This window comes from Ochotona princeps, chromosome 1 (assembly GCF_030435755.1).
Source record: "Ochotona princeps isolate mOchPri1 chromosome 1, mOchPri1.hap1, whole genome shotgun sequence".
Classification (NCBI taxonomy): domain Eukaryota; kingdom Metazoa; phylum Chordata; class Mammalia; order Lagomorpha; family Ochotonidae; genus Ochotona; species Ochotona princeps.
The window spans coordinates 105,976,931-105,992,096 of NC_080832.1; the positions used below are offsets into that span (position 1 = coordinate 105,976,931).

Here is a 15,166-nt window from a genome sequence, read left to right on the forward strand (position 1 = left end):
TGCAGAAGCCCCTGTGGTGTACGTCCTGTGTCCCTGCCTTCCTGGGACTGGTTCACTTCCCAAATGGTCACCTCAAAATGCAATGGCCAGAGCTGAGCCAGTCCAAAGACAGGAGCTTCTTCCAGGTCTCCCACGTGGATGCAGGGGGCCCTAGCACTTCTACCATCCTCATCTGCCTTCCTAGGTGCATTAACAGATAGCTGGAATGGCAAGTGGAACAACCGAGACCCAATATGGGATGCCAGCACTGGGCGGGGGCGGGGGAGGTGCTGCTTTATCTTCTATGCTCCATCCCTTTTAAATCTTCATTCCCCCTTTATCCCTAACTACAATGGGATACATTTGCCATTGCCATTCTACAGAAGGGAACTGAAGGCTTGATAGCCATGTGGGGTGGTGGGAAGGTAGCAGCTTGCCTCAGTGGGTCCTTGGAAAACCATGCAATTTTCCAGGGGTATTTCCCGTTGGCTGTGTGGAAAAGAGGCAGGAAGGTTTCCATCACTATAAGCAGGGGTGCAGGTAGAGCTTAGAGAAGAGATCTTGGTGCTGCAGGCCCTGGCTGCACCACTTGTCTTTATAGCCTGGGGCAAGTCATCGGACCTTAGTCTCCATGTTTACAAAATGGTCATCCTGGCAATGACTGTTGCATGATAGTGGCAATGGCCGGGAAGTCCCAGTGCCCGCTGTTGCTGCCTCCTCCACCAGCCGAGGTCTGACTGTGTGTCCCCAAGAATTGTAGTCATTCTGGCAGAGGTGGCACTGGAACCAGAGCCCAGATGTGCTGTCTCCAGAACCCGATGGTATCTGGATGCTCTGGGATCTCAGCACCACAACTGGGACCCTCGAGAGCACAGGCTAAGTCATCAGGACTCCTGGTCAGTGACAACCCATTTCAGGTTCTTGCCCAGCTGCCCTGCAACCTCAGTGCCAACCGGGCAGTCCTCATGGATTCCCTTTGACTTTCACGTGGAAGGAGGCATGGGATTGTGTCCGAGCACTGGGTGCAGCAATAGGCTGCTACCTATTCAGGGCTCTGCCAAGAGCCAGGCAGGTGCTTGGTATGTTCTCCCTAAAACCTGGCAAACGAGGCGTTGTGAGCCCCATTCTGCAAGAGAACAAGGGCCAGTGCAGAGGAAGGCCACTGCGAGCCCAGGTCAGTTTGGCTCTGAAACTCCCATTTTGTGCTTGAGATGAAGTCACCTTCCTACCTTTGTACCCAGCATGAGGTTTCTCCAGCAGAAGTTTTAATAACAGCATGTTCCTCCTGAGCCCCCAAACCATGCTCAGCTCACCGTCAGCCTGAGATCGGTATGTAACCCCTGGCCCAACTGAAAGTAACAAAGTTTCCACAGTGGCATATGAAAGTTGCCAAGAACTCTGTGTCCACTGGAAGGCTGAGCAAGATGATCCTTGCTTTGGCTACTTCATTTTGCTTCGTGGCTCAGCATTAGAGGGAAAAATTCAACAGGTCTGCACATTATGCCCTGTTGTGCTGGAGGTCATTTCTTGGAGGCGCTTAGAAGCGCTTCCCATCTTGATGCCCATCCTGAGTCCCTCAGTGACTGGGGCCAGGTGTAAAGATCAGGCACCAGTGTGATCACGGATCAACACAAGGGCTCCACTAGCGAATTCTCCACCTGCAAGCACCAGCATCCCATATGGGCGCCGGTTTGTATCCCAGCTGCCCCACTTCCATCCAGAACTCTGCACCCACGTGGGAGACCCAGAAGCTTCTGGCTCCTGGCTCAGCTCCAGCCATTACGGCCACTTGAGGAGTGAATCAGCTTATGGAAGATTTTCCTGTTTCTCCTCTCTGTAAATCTGCCTTTCTAATTAAAAAAAGTAAATCATCAAAAAAACATAGTGATGGGTCATAGCTGGGCTGGGCCAGGCTGCTTCCAGCTGCAGGACCTTTGCACAGGTTGTTTGGTGTGTGGGCAACACCCTTCGTCCTTTCCCCTGCCCTCCCTACTTGGCTTCATTCACTTAATCCCAATGCTCACAGAAGAGCTGATTCCTGGGGAAAGCCATGCTGACTCTTTTCTGTGCTCATCTGCCCCGTCATCCATGACTACAGCCATAGCTGTGTTTCTTGAGAGCATCGCTGCTGTGGTTACCTACTTCTAGCTTTTCAGTGGGGGTTTGCCCCATCCATGAAGGCAGGGAACACATTGGACTTGACTGTACCATACCGTGGGCACCCAGTCAACACTGGACAGATGGAACGAGTTGGTTAATTTCCTTTCCTTTCCCTTGACTTTAGACAAAAGTTTCTTCTGAACTGGAAAAGGAGAATACTGATCTGTTGACATGTCTCTTTTGGGAGCCTCTTTAAAGCTTCTTTGGAAATCTAGAGTCTAAAAGCCAACATTGTGGCATAGTGAGTAAAGCTACCACTTGCAGCACCGCCATCCCATATGGGCACTGGTCCAAGTCCCAGCTGATTCAGTTCCCTGCTAATGTATCTGTGAAAGCAGTGGAGGATGATCCAAGTGTTTGGGCCCCTGCAGCCATGTAGGAGACCTGAAAGAAGTTCCTGGTTCCTGACTTCAGCCTGGCCCAGACAAGGAAGACACAACCATTTGAGAAGTGAGCCAGTGGATGGAAGATATCTCTCTGTGTGTGGAGTAGATGGCCAATGAAAACTGGCCACGTGGTTGTCTAAGCTTTGCTCTTCCCCTGAGTTCCCAGGACTTTGGACATCTGTGCACAGGGGGTGCCTACACCTGTGGAGGGTGAGTGAGGTCCACTCGCAGCTGTGCCTCAACTCCTCCCTGCAGTCCAGTATTCCAGTTGCCAGTTACTATGCTGACTCCTTTGTACATAAACAGTTGTTCCCCCATAACTTGTCTTGCGCCAGCATTCAGAGAGAGAATGATAACAATCCTTGTCGCGTTAGCGACGTCGCCTCGAAAACATTCTGTTGCTATAGAAATGTTTGGGATGTGCTTCTCGCTAGAAGCTCACGGGCAGCGAACTCCAGAATTGCAGATGATTGCGTCTGAGGCAGAGTGAGCACGTACGTGTGTTTGTATTGAACAACAACAACAACAAAAAAAAAAAAAACAAAAAGCAAAACACAAAACAAAAAAGCCTTGGAAATGCGATGCTCCTGTAATAGAAAATAGGAACGATTTAAAAGCTGTAGCACTTTCTCTTAAACATTCAAATGGGTGAAAATGACTTTGAGCACAGCCTGCAAATATGAAGACACCAGGTATTCAAAGGCTTTTTTTGGAGCTGTCAGAGACAAAGGATTTCTCAATTTTTTTAAAGAAAAAAAAAAGCATTATTGTAGCATTAAATAGTAGTCATGAACACCAGCAGCCCTCTTGACATTTTGAAGATGCTTTATCTTCTGAAACGTCCCAGTCCGTTTGAATGGATGACTGTTCTATTCAGGGAGGCATCTTCGGCCGGGGTTGCCATAGTTAGGGTTGGGAAGTTCAGGCTGGGGGCGGACAGGGATCCAGGGACAACTTTCTGGGTGCCTCAGTCTTTTGTTAGAAGGGTGCTTCAGAAAGCTGACGGGGAAAATGGCATTAAAAAGTAAGTTGGCAGGAGCAGGTGTTGAACGCAGCAGTTAAGACGCCCACGGCCCCTATCTCTAAGCCCTGGCTCCTGACTCCAGCTGCCTGCTAATGGAGACCCTGGGAGGCCCCGACTCAGGTGATTAGGTTCCCTCCCCCAACTCCCAGGCACAAGATCCAATTTGAGTTCCTGGCTTTTGGCTTCTGGCTTTTGGCTTCTGACTTTAGCCTAACCCCAGCCCCAGCTGTTGTAGGGGAGCCTTTGAAAAGTGAGCCAGTGGTTAACAGCTCATTCTCTCTTATTTTAAAAAATCCCAAGTATGTTTTGCTGCAAAAAGAATTGTGAAATACATGCATTATATATAAATATTAAAGGGGTTTTTTTTGAAAGACAGATTTACAGAGAGAAGGAGAGACAGAGATTTTTTTTTTTTCATTTGCTTCTTCACTCCCCAAGTGGCTGTAACAGCTAGAGCTGAACTGATCCAAAGTCAGGAGTCGGGAGCTTCTTCTGGGTTTTCTACATGGGTGCAGGGCCCAAGGATTTGAACCATTTTCTGCTGCTTTCCCAGGCCATTACCAGGGAGCTGGGCCACAAACCAGCACCGAAATGGGATGCTGAGTCTTGCAGTTGAAGGATTAGCCTGTTGAGCCACTGCACCGGCCCTTATATATGATATACTTTTTCATGAGATGTGTTTTCCACAAATGTTTTCAAGTCCTCTCATCCCTAAATACAATAGCTTGGTGCTGTCACCTCTCTCCTGGGAGCAAGGCTCTTTTGCAGAGCAGAGAGGGAAACTGAAATCATGTTGATATCCAGCCTCCCTGTGTGAGCCAGTATGCCAGCAGTCCCTGGGAAGGCTTGGCTGCACTGCGGGAGGAGCGTGAGCCTCAGCAGGAGCACCTGGCCGAAGACTGCCTGCTGATTCCAGTCCAGAGAGAGCACTTTAGGTTTTCTAGTCCAATTGGACGGGATAATCTGTGGTATCCTAGTGTTAAAGAGTGGCTTGGTCCTGTTACTTTTTTTTTTTTTTTTAAGCAATTCCTTGTTCTTCCATCCCATAAGAACACCCATCCATGACAGGTTTTTCCAGAGCATTCACGGCCCCCTTGAGAAGCCCTGTGTCAGTCAATGGGGTTCTAGGATAAGTTCATTTTTGTACAGATTTTTTTTTCAGTCCGTACATGCGTGGCATTTTCATCAAGTTCACAGAAGTTGTATAGTAAGAAAAAACTGTATGTGGGTTTCAGCCTTTGGGGCACCAAAATAAGCTTATTCTGTATAGTCTGTTTTGTCGCTAACTTTGTAGGCTATTGAGTGGATATGGGGAAATCCTGGCACTCACTGAATTTTGTTGTATCAAGTCATCCTCTCACTCTCCGTGCCCACCCCACCCCACCCAGCATCCCTGTTTCTAGTGAGCGGGAACAGTGTCTGGTTCATGATCATGGTTGCTGTTGGATTCTCCAGCGTGCTGCCTGCTGCATCATAGGCTTCCGCAGTACACGAGTGTAGATGAGGGCGGCTTCAGAGTTCCCTGGGCTCTCTGGAACTCTCCTTGGTGGGAGGGTGCTGATGGCGAGCTGAGAGCAAACAGGAAAGGCCGTGACCTTGTCTTTTCCTTGTCTCCACAGAACCAGGTTTCCTCTTCGCACCTGCCCAGCAGCATGAAAGCAGCATGACTGGCCGGCCGCAGGAGAAGCCCCCAGAACCAGGCCCCCAACTCAGCCACCTGCTGCGGAGGTCCAGGTGAGCTTGCACTCCTCCTTCTGGAAGGTAGAGGGACTTTCCCCAGGGCCCTTTTCTGCAGTGACCTTGCAGAAGAAGGTGTGGCAGAGGAAGGCATGGCAGAAGAAGGTGTGAGTAGTGTGTGTCAGCCTGGGGTGGGCAGGGCTGAGTGTGCCCACTTCTGCAAGGGTAGCAAGACAGAATGAGGGGCAACCAGGATGCTGCGTCAAGTGTTGAAGATGTTGGAGTGCCCTGTACTCCATCACCAGGTTCCTTGGGAATTTGTAATGAAGATATCTTTTACAAGTGCTGGAATTGGTTAGAACCCTTACCCCTCAATCTGCGACTCCCAACATACCAGACAGAGTCCTGTCCCACACAGAGGGACAAGAGGCTGGAGGCCATCAGCCAGGCCCATTCCCCACCAATAGTAGGTAGAAAATTCCTCCTCTGTAGCTGCTGACTTCAGCTGCCACAATTCTGCTTTCTCATCTACTCTCTTGCTTAGAGACCTTGTGCTTTTATCCCTTCCCACTTGAAGAAACTCTGTTACTGCAGGGTCTCTCTGCCCTGCCACATGCTCCCTCAACGTGTGCTATTCTCAGCAGAGAATCAGTCATTCCTTATCCAAAGTCTGAGGAGCCTCCTCTGAGCTGGGCACTGGCCCAGCCTGCAGGAGAGAAGCCGGGTCTCCTGTCTTTAAACTAAATAGGTTTGTATCCTTAGAAGGCATGTGATTCTTTGAGCTATTCTTTGAGTATTAGCCCTTTGTTGCAACTTCTTAAATGTTGCAGAATGGCTTCAAAATGTGTATTCTTTCATTGGTTTTTGTGTTTATTTGAAATATAGAGTGACTTGAGAGAAAGTGAGAGGCAGAGAGATCTGTCTGCTGCCTGGTTTGCTGCCCCCAGCCACAACAGCCAGGCTTGGCTCAACCTAAAGCTTGAAGCCTAAAAATCCATCTGGGTCTCCACGTGGGTAGCTGGAGCCTCTTCTGCTGCCTTCCCTGTGCAGGAAGCTGGTTTGGAAGCAGAGCAATTGGAACTCGAACTAGCACCCTGGTATGGGTTACGGGCACCACAAGTGTTGACTTATCCCTCTGTGCTCCAACAGGGGTTCCTGTTTAATTATCAAGTATAAAATGTGAGTTGGTTGTGCTATTCAAAGATCACTTCTAATGTGTCCTTTTATGATTTTTGTCTGATAAATATATAAATGATTAAGGGAGACGGGTTACAATCTCCTCCTGGATTTGCAAATTGCTCCTGGCAGTACTGAAAGTTTCACTTTATAAATATTAAGGCAGTGCTGTTTGATGCATAAATGTTTATAATTAGTGCTTTATTTTATGTTTATTTCCTCATGTGCATTTGGGCTAAGTTTTTTTGGTGTGTGCGTGTGTGTGCTCTTTTTTTTTTTAACGTTGTGTATTGGTGTTTCCCTCCCATCTTATTTGGAATTTACATACTCTTTGTACTTTTAGCAGTTACTCTAGCTATTTTAGCAGACAGTGTACAAAGTATGAAATGAATTATTATGAAATGAAATGAATTGCCTCCCTACGAATCAGTGTAGGCATCACAGGCTGGTTCAGCTCTTTCGTTTTTTAAGCTTATATATTTTTATTGGAAAGGCAGAGTTACACAGAGAGAAGGAGAGACAGAGAGAAAGATCTTCCATGCACTGGTTCACTCCCCAAGTAGCCGCAAGGACTGGAGCTGAGCCAATCTGAAGCCAGGAGCCAGGAGCTTCTTCTGGGTCTTCCATTCAGGTGCAGAGTCCTAAGGCTTTGAGTCATCCTCTTCTGCCTACCTGGGCCATAAGCAGGGAGCTGGATGGGAAGTGGAACAGCCAGGACACAAACCAGTGCTCATATGTGATGCCAGTGCTTGCAGGTGGAGAACTAGCCAGTTGAGCCATCTTGCCGGCCCTGGCTGGTTCAGTTCTAATTGCTACCTGTCCCAGCTCATCTTCCATGGTTACCCTGTTCTTTTTCACCCTGTTCTTTTTCTCCCCCTACACATTAGCTTTGTGTGATGCAGCATGGGTATGAATTTATACACCAACATTCATGTCTTTTTTTTTTTTAACCATTTCTTCCTTGAACCTTGATCAGCTTCCTTCTACCTGAAATAAATCCCTAGGTATTATGGAGAGTCTTGGTGATGAACTCCCTGAAGACTTTTCTGTTTTGGTTTGGGTCTTTGATTTGGAGATGTCTTTATTTTGCTCAGCCTTGAAAAGTCATTTTACTGGGCATTTTATCTTGGGTCATTGGGTTATTTCACGCCCTGTGGCTTGAATGCTGTTGTTGAGAAACCAGCTGTCAGTCTAATAGCTGTTCCTTGGTGAGTGATCTGACTTTTCTCTCTAGCTACCTGAAAGATTTGTTGTGGTCTTTGATGTTCTGCAGCCTAATTACCCAGCGTAAATGCATCTGTCTTTAACTGCTGGGTTTCATCAGGATGCCTAAAAGTAAAGATTTGTATCCTCCAATGGCTCTGGAAAATCTTCACCCTTAATATTTCTGAACGTTGTGTTTTCCCCATTTTCTTCGTTATCTCCTTCTGGAACTGCATGTGAACTCCCTACCTCAATTCTCTGTTCTTTCTAATCTCTGCTTCAGACTTTTTTTTTTAATCTGTTTCCCATGCTGTCTCGTGGATAATTGCTTCACATCTAGCAACTACTTAACTAATTGATGGTGAGTCTTATGTTATACCTACCTAGTCCATGCGTTGTATTTTCTATTTCATTTCCTGTATTTGTTGTTTCTAGAAGTTTCGGGCCATTATTTTTCTAATCAACATGGTAATTTTTCTGGTCTTTCACTTCTTGCTCATATTCGAAGAATTTTTGTTTCTTTGAAATATTGCATTGGCTGTTTAGCAATTTTAGGCTTTCCTGTCTCGCAATTCTAGAATCTGAAGTCCTTGCAGGTCTGCTTCTGCCATCTGTTGTTTCTGCTGCTAGTATTCATGGCATTTTTTTCTTTTTATTATTATTATTTTTTTATTAGTTACATTGCATTATGCGACACAGTTTCATAGGCTCTGGGATTCCCCCATCCCCTCCGTGTGCTCTCCCCCCAGTATTCATGGCATTTTACTCCCCAGGAATTTTACCTTTGGGAATTAATTGAGATGTGGGTTGAAGTTGGTTTTTCCAGAGGATTTGGTGGGGAGGGAGTAGAGTGAATTTACTACTAAGCTAAAATCACTTTAGATTTATGCTCTACTTAAGTCTTTGCTGATTCCACAGGTAACACCATTCAGACTGCAGACTCATTTGCAGAAGTTGGGTTTACCTCCATTCTCCCTAGCCTAAGGTCATGTTTCCTGGAAGTCCCTTTCTGGGTTGTGCATTTATGTGCACAATGGGTTCTTCAAGGGGGGAGCCCTTTGAAGCCCACCTTCATGAGTCTCCTTAGGCTTGTAGTCCCTTCCCAGGGTTCCTGCCCTTCACTTTGTTTTGGTCTACTCTACATTCCTAAGGGCTTATTTATTTTCTTTCTTTCTTTCTTTCTTTCTTTCTTTCTTTCTTTCTTTCTTTCTTTCTTTCTTTCTTTCTTCCTGCCTTCCTTCCTTCCTTCCTTTCTTTTTTAAGATGTTTTAAAAGGCAGGTTTACACAGAGGAGAGGCAGATCTTTGGTCAGCTGGTTCACTCCCCAAGTTGCCACAATGGTGGGAGTTAAGCCAGGTCTCCCGCTTGGTTGCAGGGTCCCGAGTTTCTGGGCCACCCTCTAATGCTTTCCCAGGCAGGGAGCTGGAAGGGAAGTGGAGCAGCCAGGACATGAACCGGTGCCCGTAGGGGATCCTGGAGCTTGCAAGGAGATTTAGCCACTAGGCCATCACATTGGATCCTGGATGATCTTTGTCTTTAAAACCTTATCCAACGCGTCAGTGGTTCCTGTGAGCAAGGTGAGGAAGGGTGTCTGGTAGACTATCTAAGAAGTAGTTCACTGTGCTTCTCCGCAGTAACCCTGTGGGGCAGGAACATCTATGCTTATTCCACATTAGAGCGAATAAGGCTCAGAACAGGTATGTGACCTGCTTGGGGCACAGTCTAGGGCCCGAGGGACCAGGAGGAACCATTTCCCTCTCTTGTCCCCTTTCCCTACGTTCCCCCTCTACAAGATAACTGCTGGCCATCTGGGGGAACATTAGCTTTATGCTTGCGGGATGGGTTTCCCTCAGAATGCTTTAAATAGCTGCATGGCTTGGTACAATTTGTTTATGTATCTATTGTTTATCTTCCTTGAGAGAGGAAATGGCTTCTGTATATTTTGTGGCTTGCCTCTCCCTTGGTCACCAACAGCTTCTCTCTTCACCCCACCCTGCAGAGGCCCTACATGAGCCTCCTCTCCCCTCGGCCCCCCTCTCCTTCCCTTCCCCAACCCCACCCTCCCTGCCCTTACTTTTTACCCCTGCCTTCCATGGGAAGGGAAGACTGTAGGGATCCATGGTTTGGCTTTGGGGACTGTGGCAGGGCTGGGGGAACAGGGGAAGGGAGGGAGGGATGGTTGAACTGGGAGCTAGCCCTGCCTGTTGCTCGCTTGATCTCTCAGAGTTCCAGTAATGTGGGGATGATGCAGGGAGCTGTTCTGGGACCAATGGAGAGGCTGCATGCAGAGCTGGCAGCACAGAGCTTGAACGTCCTGCACACTCCCAGTGGATGCCAGTATAGTTACAACCCACGTGTTCAGCAGTGCTTATACATGAACAGAGCTGGATATAACATCGGATGGAAACAGATGCAGAAATCTGGTGTCAAGGTGGGACTCCCAAACATGTTATGCTCTTTGAGATGGGTGGTTTGTTTGTTTGTTTGATTAAATCTTCTAAGGGAAAATAAACACACAAGTCTGTCCAGTGTCTGCAGGCAATTCTGGGAGTGGAACTGAGACAACCCCACCAGCTGCTGGCATCTTGGCCCTCCCCTCCGCCCTGTGCCCTGCATTGTTTCCATCGGTGAGCTGGAGCCACACAATGCCGTCACTATGGAGTTTCCCCCCAACCATAGCCTCAGGCAGAGGGGTGGCACAACTGCTCTGCAGACACATTTTCAGGGTGTTGGGCTAGGAGGGAAGGTTCTCCACATCCATTCACCTCTATTCCTTTGAGGGGCATGAGACCTCTTCATGTGCTTCCTGCTAGTCAGGAACCTTGTGCTACTTCCTGATTTGGTATGTAACAGGCAACAACACTTTATGTGTGTGTGTGCTCTGCGTACTTGTATATACACACACGTATTCATATATATATATATATTGCTTATTCATTTGAGATCAGAGAGCTCCCCTCCATTGGTCCACATACTACCTCCCCCCCGAAATGTCTCTGACTCCTGAGGCCAAGCCAGGACTGAAGCTGGGAACTCAATCCAGGCCTCCCTTATTGGTGGCAGGGACCCAGTTACTTGGGCTATCACCACCTGTCTTCCAAGGTCTACATTGGCTAAAAGGCAGAATCAGGACCCAGGAATTAATCCCAGTGACTGACCGTGGTGTGCAGGCATCCTGGCTTCTAGGCCAAACGCCCACTCCCTATCAGCAACACCACTTTCTGCAACGCCTGCTATTTGTAGTGACTCTGGTCACTGCACACTGAGCAAGCGGTGTTATACATACAGAAAGTTGCTGTGAATCTCATCTGCTCTGAAATTTGAAGTCTGCTAATTTTAAAAAAGGACTTTATAACCCTCCTCCTTCTCCCCCACCAAATGCATCAAGGATTATAATATATCTTCCAGAAATTGGCAGGTGCATTTCCAAGGGTGGGCAGGAAAGGCTTCCTGGAGGGGTTTGACTCGGGAAGGCAGAGGTGGCCCTGTGGAGCCTCAGGCCTGCTGGGTGGAGAAGCGATGAACTAGAGCCAGAGGCAGGTATTTTCATAGAGTGGACACACCAAGTGCAAAGGCCTCTGTGGTCCATCCTGGGGGCAGCCTCCTCCCATGAGCACAGTGAAAACCCTGAGAAGTCCTCCTCTCTGTGTGTATGTGTAAGAGAGAGAGGGAGAGAGAGAGACCAGGTTGCCCTTGTGCTTGACCACTGATGGCCGATGACCCTTAGAAGCCTGTACAGCTTCAGTCTCTAAGGCTCCAGTGCATCAGGACCACCAACAAGGACTGGCAACTCTTTCTAGAGGTGCAATCTGGGAGGACCTAGGGGTGATTGGGGCACTGATCACTTGTCTTCTTTCCCCCGGTATTGCTCAGCTATCCAGAAGAATAAAAGTTGCAGGGGAGTTTGAACATGGCTGGGGTTAGTGTTAGGGTTGACCTTGATTCTTCCGTGACTACCAAGATGAGGCCGTGAGTATTCTCCACCCATCTGAGTGGTCAGGCCTGTTTGCCTGAGCTTGAACACCCATCCCCACCCACAAACCTCAAAGTCTATTAACAGCCTCATTCTTGATCATGATTCATGCTTCCTGCCCCTCCTTCATTCTGGTTACTCAGACCTGAGAGAGCCGGGGCTGATGGCGGACAGTCTCCAGCTGGCCTTGCCCATGGCTACGAATGCAGGGGGTCACAGGCCAGGGTGAGTTCCCTTGGCCACTAAGCCCTACACAGCAACAAGCACAAAGATTCTGCCCCACGCAGATGTAAAAACCAGAACCAGCAGGTGAAGACACCTGGTGTCGGGGGTTGTCTGCAGAGCCTGCTGGGGTTCCTGTGGGCTTAGAGATTGGGGGCACCCTAGGTGGAGGAGGGCCCCGCGCTTGCTCTCCTCTGAGTCATTACGTACGTGCAGCTCTGGATGTCGGCCATCAGTTCCTTCTCTCTCTGTTGGGTGATGCTCCTGCTAAAAAGATACTTTGCTCGCACCACTCATGCCCATTCTCCTATTTCCTTAAGTGACCACAAGTTGGAGAGTTTCACTCCACTTTGATGCCTCTCCCACGCTTCTCTTTTCCTAAAGATGGCACAGAGGACGAAAACCCACGGGCTCCTTGTGCTCTGTGCCCCAGCTGGTTACTATCTCACCAGCCTGGCCTGAGGTCATTTTCATGTCCTGGAACAGGCAATGTCTGGGGAGGTTCGTCCCACCGAGCCAGCCTCAGCAGGTCAAGGGCAGGAAGACACCTTGGAGCTCAGGGGAGTCATCCCTTTTTCATTCTGCTGAAGTGTGGCAGGGGAGGTCTCGTCTTGGCAACGGGGCTGATGGCGTTTGCTGTCTGGGCTGGGTTATCTCTGTGTTGGGGTTGTATTTCCTGCATAATAGCAACTGGGAGTGAGAGGGGAGGAGGCAGGGGAGAGGGTCTGCAAGAACCCCAACTGCAAATACTTAGCCTTCCTGTGCAAAGACGTGGAGGCTTTGGGAGCAGTGACCTGTGGTCTTCGGGGACCCTTCTGGGACTGAACATCAATGGTTCTCATCCCACATGAGTCACCTGCCACCACCAAGTGTGATTGTCTCTTTAACCCATGGAACTTCCATAGCTCAGAATGAGGATTCAGCCTCTCTCCTATGGGTCTACCTTACTAAGAAAAAAACAGATGTGAAAGCACCCAACCATGTCCCTCACCTCCCTGCCCGCTTCCACCGTAAGGATCCACTTGATCTCATGCTGTCTTTTGCCACGTCTGTGGGGGCTGTCAGAAGCGCCAACCCCACCCCACCATGGCCGGCCCATCCAATCAGGTTGTACACAAAAGCAGCGGAGCCACGCCAAGCCTGCTGCCTGCCCTGAGTAGCCCTGCCAGCTGGTGCATCCCATGTTTCCCCGAAGACACTTAAAAGCTGGAGGAGGAGAGACAGCAGCCAAAAGTAAGGCAGCAGTAAGTAAGCACAACGTGGCTGCCAGTTTCCTGGAACCTGATTGCCGCACAGCCCCTTGAAACAGGAAAGGAAGTGGTCTCCGCGTATCCACAGTTTCCCTTTCTGTGGTTTCGGTTCCCCACCAACAACCGCAATCCAAAAAGTATGAAGTGAAGAATTCCAGAAATAAACTCTTCCATGAGCTTGTGACTCCATGGTCTTCTGAGTAGAGTGAGGAAATCTCAGAGGCACACAGCATGTTTGCACGATGAGGACTTTAGTCACTAGGCTATTGCACAGGACCCTTCACTCCTGGACTCTTTATAGGAATAAAATAACTTTCTCGTGTCTGCCTGCAGTGTTAACCGTGGTTGTCAGCTTTGCATCTTTATCTCCAGTCTTTGTTCCTAGACAGGTGTTTTAAAAATCACACTGTTCATATGTGTAGCTTGTCTCCTAAGAACATGGCTATTATTTATAGAGCACCTCTATATTTGACAGAGCGTGTCTTACATCAGCGTCATACCATGTAGATACAGGTCTCATCAGCCCCGTAACACAGATGGGAAAACCAAGGCTAGAGTCCCAGATTAGAACCTGCCAGTCTGACTTCCCAAGGCAGGCTGAACCACGATCCTGGGAGAAATCCAAGCACTCCAAGGAAAGCTGGAGTTCCTCTCCATTTCCAGCCTGGAGCTTGCTCGCCAACAAGCCCTTGCCCTGTGGCACTGGCCCAGGTATGGCTCGCCCCTGTGCTCCTGCCAGGCATGCTGCTCACTCGTAGTCCTGCTGCATATCACATCAGCGGCCGTGGGAGCTCAGGGCTTAGGCTCATAATGGCTACAAAGCAGAAGAGCTGTGGTGCTGTCAGTTTGGATAAGCCAAAGAAAAGCCACAAGTAGCAGGCAAAGTTCTCAAGGAAAGAAAAAATATTGCATGCTGACATCGGGAAGATCCATAGTAAGAATAAGTCCTGTACTCATGAAATTATGAAGCAAGAAGAAAAATGTTTGTTTTTGTTTTTAAAGATTTGTTTCTTTTTTTTTTTTTTTTTGGATAGGGAGATATACAGAGAGGAGGAGAGACAGAGAGGAAGATCTTCCATCCTCTGATTCACTCCCCAAGCGGCCACAATGGCCAGAGCTGTGCCAATCCGAAGCCAGGAGCCAGGAGCCTCTTCCGGGTTTCCCACATGGGTGCAGGGTCCCAAGGCTTTGGGCTATCCTTGACTGCTTTCCCAGGCCACAAGCAGGGAGCTGGATGGGAAACAGGGCTGCTAGGATTAGAACCTGACACCCATATGAGACCCCGGCACATGCAAGGGGAAGAATTTAGCCACTAGGCTACTGCGCTGGGCCCAAGAAAAATATTTGTGCTGGTTTTGTTGTCACACTTCATACTTGAAAAGTTATAGCCTGGGGCTGGTGCAGTGGTTCAACTGGCTAATCCTCTACGTGCAAGCACCAGCATCCCATATGGGTGCCAATTTGTGTCCTGGCTGCTCCTCATCCCATCCAGCCCCCACTTATGACATGGAGATCAGTGGAGGTCGGCCCAAAGCCTTGGATACCCGCAACCACATTGGAGACCTGAAAGAAGTTCCTGGTTACTGGTTTCAGATTGGCTCAGCTCCGGTTGTCACAGCCATTCAAGGAGTAAACAGCAGATGGAAGATCTTTCTCTGCATCTCCTTCTCTGTAAATCTGCCTTTACAGATAGACAGAGAGGAAGATCTTCCATCTGCTGGTTCGCTCCTCAAGTGGCCGCAACAGCTATACCTGAGCCAATCCAAAGCCAGGAGTCTGGAGCTTTTTCCAGGTCTCCCATGCCGGTGCAGGATCCCAAAGCGCTGGGCCGTCCTCGATTGCCTCCCCAGGCCACAAGCTGGGAGCTGGAAGGGAAGCAGGGCTACTGGGACATGAACAAGTACCCATATGGGATCCCGGTGCATGCACTTTAGTCACTAGGCTACCACACCAGGCCCAGAATAAATAAATCTAAAAAAAAAAAAAAGTTATATCCATAAGGGTTGATATTGTGGGACGGGGCTGAGCTGCACCAACTGTGCACCGGCTTCCCATCTGAGCTCTGTTTGCATCCTGGATGCTCTACTTCCAGTCCAGCTTCCTGCTAATGCACCAG

The 15,166-nt window shown here is 48.7% G+C and overlaps 1 protein-coding gene across 12 annotated transcripts in view; it reads left to right on the top strand.

Moving 5' to 3' along the window:
• TRERF1 (transcriptional regulating factor 1) overlaps positions 1 to 15,166 on the top strand; it is a 244,416-nt gene that overhangs the window by 175,155 nt on the left and 54,095 nt on the right. For 11 of the 12 annotated variants that reach the window (XM_058662943.1, XM_058662934.1, XM_058662938.1 and 8 more), the window contains one exon: positions 5,169 to 5,283. The gene's annotated coding sequence lies outside the window, so the exon portion shown is untranslated. Of the gene's footprint in view, positions 1 to 2,954; positions 3,218 to 5,168; positions 5,284 to 15,166 lie in introns of those variants that run through there. The other variant, XM_058662950.1, reaches the window with a different exon arrangement.